Below are 6903 nucleotides of genomic sequence, written 5' to 3'. Positions count from 1 at the left end.
GAGCAGTTACATACAGTAAGGAACAAAAGACCTAGGCACACACACATACACACACACACACACACACACACACACACACACACACACACACACACACATATATATATATATCTAGGGTTGCACAGGACAGTAGTAGTTTTATGTATTACACTGTACTGTAGCCACAAGGAGTAATCAAATTTCATGACATTTGTGAGTGATGATGATAAACCTGATTCTGATTTGCGTCTCTGGTCCCTCAACACCAGCTCCATAGCAAAGAAAGCCCAGCAGCGTCTCTACTTTTTGCGAAGGCTGACGAAAGTCCATCTCCCACCCCCCATCCTCATCACATTCTACAGGGGTTGGATTGAGAGCATCCTGAGCAGCTGCATCACTGCCTGGTTCACAAATTGCACTATCTCAGATCGCAAGACCCTGCAGCGGGTAGTGAGGTCAGCTGAGAAGATCATCGGGATCTCTCTTCCCGCCATCACTGACATTTACACTACAGGCTGCTTCCACAAAGTAAACAGCATTATGAAGGACACCATGCACCCCTCATACAATCTCTTCTCCCTCCTGCCATCTGGGAAAAGGCTCTGAAGCATTCGGGCTCTCATGACCAGACTACATAACAGTTTCTTCCCCAAAGCTATCAGACTCCTCAATACCTGAAGCCTGGACTGACACCTTGCCCTACTGTCCTGTTTATTATTTATTGTAATGCCTGCACTGTTTTTGTGCACTTTATCCAGTCCAATGTAGGTCTGTAGTCTAGTGTAGCTTTCTCTGTGTGTTTTTTTTATTATGTAGTTCAGTCTAGTTTTTTGTACTGTGTCATGTAAACCAAGGTCCTGAAAAATGTTGTCTCATTTTTACTATGCACCGTACCAGCAGTTATGGTCGAAATGACAAGTAAAAGTTGACTTGACTTGACTTGACTTGTTGTGGACTGAAAGTCAGAAGGGGGCAAGGAGAGGGGAATCATGGTTAGGAACAGGGGGCAGAGGAGGACAGGAAGGGAGAAGCACCAGGGATGCATTCTGAATTGATCAATAAATCAACCATTTGGAATCAAATGATGTTGCCTGGTGTCTGAGAGCTGGGTTTGTCTGTATCCTTGCCACCCTTTGACTCGTACAGTCCTTGTCTGCCACTTGTCCCACACTCCTCCCTCAGTGCTCCTTCCTTTGTTCCCACCAGACTTACAAACTGATTTTCCACTCCATGTTGACAAATGCAGTACTGTGCAAAAGTCTTAGGTACCCTAGCTATATATATGTGCGTAAGACCTTTGCAGAGTACTGTAAATACACTGGAAATCATTCACAGTACACACAAGAATCATGCGGGAAATATAAGGCAGAAGATCTAAAATGTGCTATCAAATTAAGCATCAAAGAGAGTCTGTAATAATCTGGTTGTGAATACAATAAAGTTAGCTTTGCAAAAATGAACTTTAAACAGCTTTAAAGCTGGATGGAATATAGTACTTGAATTAGTATTCATAGCATATATAATGATGGGCATACAGAGAGCATAAATTCACAAATGAACTTTATATCACACAGCTGGATCAAAATCAGATTCCTGACAGACCACTGATTTGAAACATTAATTCTGTTTCACTCTTCATGGTTATAGCCTGTCCAATTTAATATTTTCTACTTTTCTGTCATAGATTCCTCCCATTTCATTATCATTCATGTATAGTCACTCTTTATGGCCAATAGATATGGATTCTCTTGCATTACTCCTAATTGATTCAACCTATTCATTATTTCATCTAAACAATCATATTGATTTTTCTAGAGTAAGTCCGATGACGCTATGTACTATAATGTTAAGCTTCAAGCCTAAGTTTCATTGATTCAACTAGTTTCCATTATAACCCTGAGCTGGTCTGAGAGATTTCATCTCTCATGTGGAAAGTTTTATACAGTGGCATCACACACACACACACACACACACACACACACACACACACACACACACACACACACACACACACACACACACACACACACACACACATACACACACACACACACACACACACTTCAGTGCTCTACTGATTTTTTTATTGCAGATTTTTTTACAGCATGTTTATCCTTCCCTTCAATTCAACTTTACATTTGCAATCAATCCCTTCTTGAAAAGTACCTCTAAAGCAAGACTGGTTCTCAATACATGATGTCTCAACCGCAGTTTGAGATGGAATGCTTACATTAAAATTCCTCTTTCATTCTCTATCCACTCTTACTAAATTATGTCAGGAGAGGAAAAAAATTAAAACAATAATTACAGTAATGATTCTTTTTAAATATAGTCATGAGGGAGAAAATGATACCATTAAAGTGCTGCACCCAAAGTACAGATCTGGTGAGAAGATGCTGTTTAGTGACAAGTTACTCCATTTTTTTGTGAACTTTATCACAATCAGCTAATCAAAAAGTGAAAGCTTTGCATCTGTATTGTCATTCCACCTCAGCAATTATTTCCTTATTGGTTCCATGGTAATTGTTTAAACCTTTTTTCATGAACTATAAAACATAAGTCATCTTGGGAAAGCTGTAAAAATGAAATCAGAAACAAGCCTCCTTCACTCTCCGCATGTTTCGAGGTGTAGTGATAATAATGATACAGCTTCTCAATTACAAAATAAATCTCCAGTGCCTACTTCTCACCAGCTATTTTCCATTACAAAATCCAAAAGGTAAAAAAACTTAATAGTAAAATTTTAGTGCAATATGATCAGTGGATAACTTAAAAAAGCCTTTGTAAACTTGCACTGAAACTTAATGATAATTATAAAATATTAACAAAAGGCTTGTTCCTTTGCTTTTACAGATTATATTATTCTTCCCTAGTGCTTCAGGACCACATAGCAGTTACCCACACTAATTAAACCCTGCAGTGCACATATTCCTTTATCAAAGACTGTTTATACTTTCATTCTGAATTCTCCTAAACATACATATAATTCACTGATTCCTTTATGTTCCTTTTAAGTGAGAGTTGCATTTCTGTCAATAACTGTTGTCATTCATTTAGGAAAGAAAATTGGCTTCATCTGAGGTCTCTATCAGAGTTCCAACAAATCAGGTTAATTGGCGATCAACAGCATCTTTCTGTCTTTAATGAGGCAGTGTTGCCCAAGGCAAAAGACCCATCCCATGATGAGAGACTTTCCTCTCTCGTGCTTTAGGCTCTTTGATCACTTCTGGTTTGAAACAACAGTAGGGAATAGCATTGTTTTTAATTGCCTTATTACTAAATGGGCTATATAACATATAGGCACCTATAATTAATAAAATTTGTGTAGGTTATTAATGCAAGACTGATTATAATCAAGTGACTTCTGTTTCTATATTACATTTTAAGCTCTGAATAGATCTGTGATTGAACCTGTTTTAATAGGGTGTTTCCAAAATGTAAATACTTTTCAAAATATATCTTTAATTGCTTGCTGAGGTGGAATTCATACTTTGAAGTGCTCATTTGTTCTCTACACAATTTATTACTTAATTATGTGAGAAGAAACATGATGGATATTAAGATTAGTGTAATGATATATTTTTTGCAATCAGTTACGTGGATATACACTTAGAAATTGGTGTTGGTAATATTACGTGGCAATTGAATGACTGTCCATTCATCTTACATTTCTCCACTATTTTAAAATTTAGTTCTAACTCAATAGGTTGGAATGGATTAATACCTAGGATAAAAATACATGGAATGACAAATGTTATGGAAAGTTGTTAATTGCTAATGTTGATATGAACAGAAATTCTGGAGCTGTCCTGTTCTTTTGGTACATCAGTGCCAAGATTCTTAAAATGATGATTTTAATATAGCAGAAACCAATCCAGATTTCTCAATAGTGCCTGCATTCAATGTGGAACCAATTCTTGCCCTACGCAAGTCTTAGGGATTTTAACTAATTAGGTGTGCGCCAATGTTCTTTTCTGGATACATTTATTTTTAACATGACATGAATATTAAGTATGATTTGCAGCCTTAATGACATATAATCATTGTTAGTCCATGTCCTGCATTATTGTTGTGTTAGTGCTTCTTCCATTGAAAATAGAAAAACTTTAATTTTTTGAACAATTATGCTTTTTATTTAAATAATTGAAGGTAACCAATAGAAAATTTTATTTGAAAAGATATAGATTGTTTTATATGTGTTTGTTAAGCTTGCACCTAGTTGGTAAAACAGGGAACCATCAGTCTCAAAAGCAATATTTACCTGTAATCATTGCAAGCGTATTGACATGGCTTCCTTGCACCACCTTAACATTATGAAGAAGATGTGCTTCACATCACCCTATCCTTTTATAACTTCCCAACTAAAAAAAAAGACTGAATAAAGCTCCCCACAGAGCATAAGCTAAGGCAGAGACATCAGCTTTCAAATAAGTTAAATAAGTTTTTCAAAGGAAATGAGAGAAAGAGAAATGGGATTCATACAAGTGTCTACAAAGATTGTTGCAGAAGGAGTTAATATCCATATTATAATGGTGTTCTTGACAGAAACGTGTGATTTGTAAATCTTCTGGAAGGGTTTTGCCAAGTTTCAACTATCTCTGTTTTGTTATGGCTAAACTTCCATCCGTCCCTATCAAGGTAAATTTGATTTCAATTGCATGGAAACTGGCCCTGCACTGAGGGTCCTTACTCCACTAGCCTATTTTTTTTTAATGTCTCTGGAGCCCAATATTTGGTGTTAGTTCAACAAATCATTGTCCAAACAGTTTCATTGGTGAGGACCAATAAGGGGATATATTCTACTTTCTCGATGGATTGGCTGGTCAGATTAATGCCCTCACTGCGTCAGCCAAGAAAGAGATAATATAATTTGGCTAAACCCAGAATTCCTCCCACTCCAATAGGCAACATCATTTCTAATCCTGTAGTGAACGTAGGTTCCAGAGATCCAGCATTCCATATTCAAATTGAATATACCACCATGGAGCTACCATCTGTAGCAGAATTGGACCCTAGGAGGCTGGGTATACAATTATTAGAAGCTTTTAGGATTCCATTCTGAGGTATTTTGATGTTCTAATTTACTTGACATGAAGATGACCTGTATGTGCTTTTTGATCAGTGAAATAATTAATGTTATTCAAATATAAGAATATTTCACTCAGAACATCGTGTTCTCATATTTGCAAACTATTTCTTCCATCTGTTGTTATAACAAGGACACTTAATATAAATTAATTCATGGTTTTGTTATAATAAGGGAAGGACATAAATATATAATGCATTCCTTATTAATATTTGTTGACAATTTGGATCATACTGTGTTGAAACTGTGCACAGCCATTTTAGCAGTAAATAGGAATACAATGGTTATTGTCCCCACTGTAGCATGATAACATCAGAACAGATATATATCAGTGCTTGCTGTCCTTAACTGATATAAATATCTCACACCTTCACTTTCTCCTATTCCTCTCCACTCCATCTGCCTTTATAGCCAAAGCTGTCCTTGCTTCCCTTTAATGCTTGCTTGGATTGCTTCTTTATTTAAATGCTGAAATGTCATGTTGTTCTTCGGAAGGTCAGCATTACAATATCCATGCTGCTGCAGTCCCCAGGGCCGCTATATCTCTTCCACAAAGCTGCCACCACCGTTGGTTTTTGTTTTTGTATATTAGGTGGCATGACAACAAGGTGCAGTCAGGGGCACTGCTAATGAGGACAGATTTCTCACGGAACTGACTTGGGTAGTTGCTGAGAGTGTGGAAAAAGGCCTTGAGAAAATATGCTAGGTGACAAGGGCACGTCCAGAGACTTCCCATGGCCTAATGCATGCTCCAACAACCCGGCTTCAGCAGGTGATGGTTAACTCTGTCTCTGAACCTCTGTACTCAGGGAGTAGGATTGCAGACAGTAGCATTATCAGCAAACAAGTTTTGTGGGTAAGAGAGGCTCATAGGTACACAGGCTTCACTGCTGACAGTTGTTACATGCACTTGGGACTGATGCAAAACGTTGATATGTTGTTATAGCAGAATTTATCTCACATTAGCATAACCAGCACAAGATCTAGATATACTTTTACTGTGGTTGCAGTTTCTTTTTATTCTGTAATGGACAGTTTTCCATCTCACAATTGTGAATTTTTTATTCTCTTGGGCAAATTGCTCTGAGGGTGTGGGAAAGAGTCAGTGACTTCTGGATTCTTCGAGTTCATGACTTAGATGAGTGTTATTTTCTTGAAAAATGCCACAAGAAGTGGCAATTTCTGACATGCTTATTCTTTCTTCATATGCCCTTCCTTCCCTGACAGTGGTATATGCAGATGTTCAGGAAGTTCTTGCCCAAGGAGCCTTTACAACTTTATTATCAACTGGGTGTTAAACAGTGAAGTGTGTGGTGCTTAACTTTCATGTTGGAGGTGGCAACACACGGAAGATCCACTGTACCCACATCAAGAACTAAGACTGATATCCCTCTACCTGCCATACCTGTTCTGAGGTCAATTTTTAATGTTACTGCCTTCTTGGCAACGATTAACTCATTACATACTAAACTGAAGACATGTTTTTCATGGCTCAGTTGTGCCACATGAGGAAATAATTAAGAAAACAATAATTATAGTTCTTTTAATATTCTGAATTACCCTAAGAATTCTATCAAACAGAAAAAAAACACTACACAATCAGGCAAGGAAACACTGGAACAAATAAACATTGCTTATGCAATGAGTTAGAGTTTAACAGTATCTTAAAAGAGAAAAAAATACCTCACAGAGTGATAGAAAGGTTTAGGGAAGTTGTTTCAGATCTGTGGGCTTTATGGAGCTGGAAAGGGTAACAATGATAAGGAGCAGGATTATAAAAATAAGAGTGAACATTTTAATATGGAGGCATTTCTTAATCAGGAAACACAGAAGATATA

The sequence above is a fragment of the Hypanus sabinus genome, chromosome 28, assembly GCF_030144855.1.
Source record: "Hypanus sabinus isolate sHypSab1 chromosome 28, sHypSab1.hap1, whole genome shotgun sequence".
Classification (NCBI taxonomy): domain Eukaryota; kingdom Metazoa; phylum Chordata; class Chondrichthyes; order Myliobatiformes; family Dasyatidae; genus Hypanus; species Hypanus sabinus.
The sequence above is the reverse complement of the archived record's forward strand: the minus strand, read 5'-3'. Positions refer to the sequence as shown.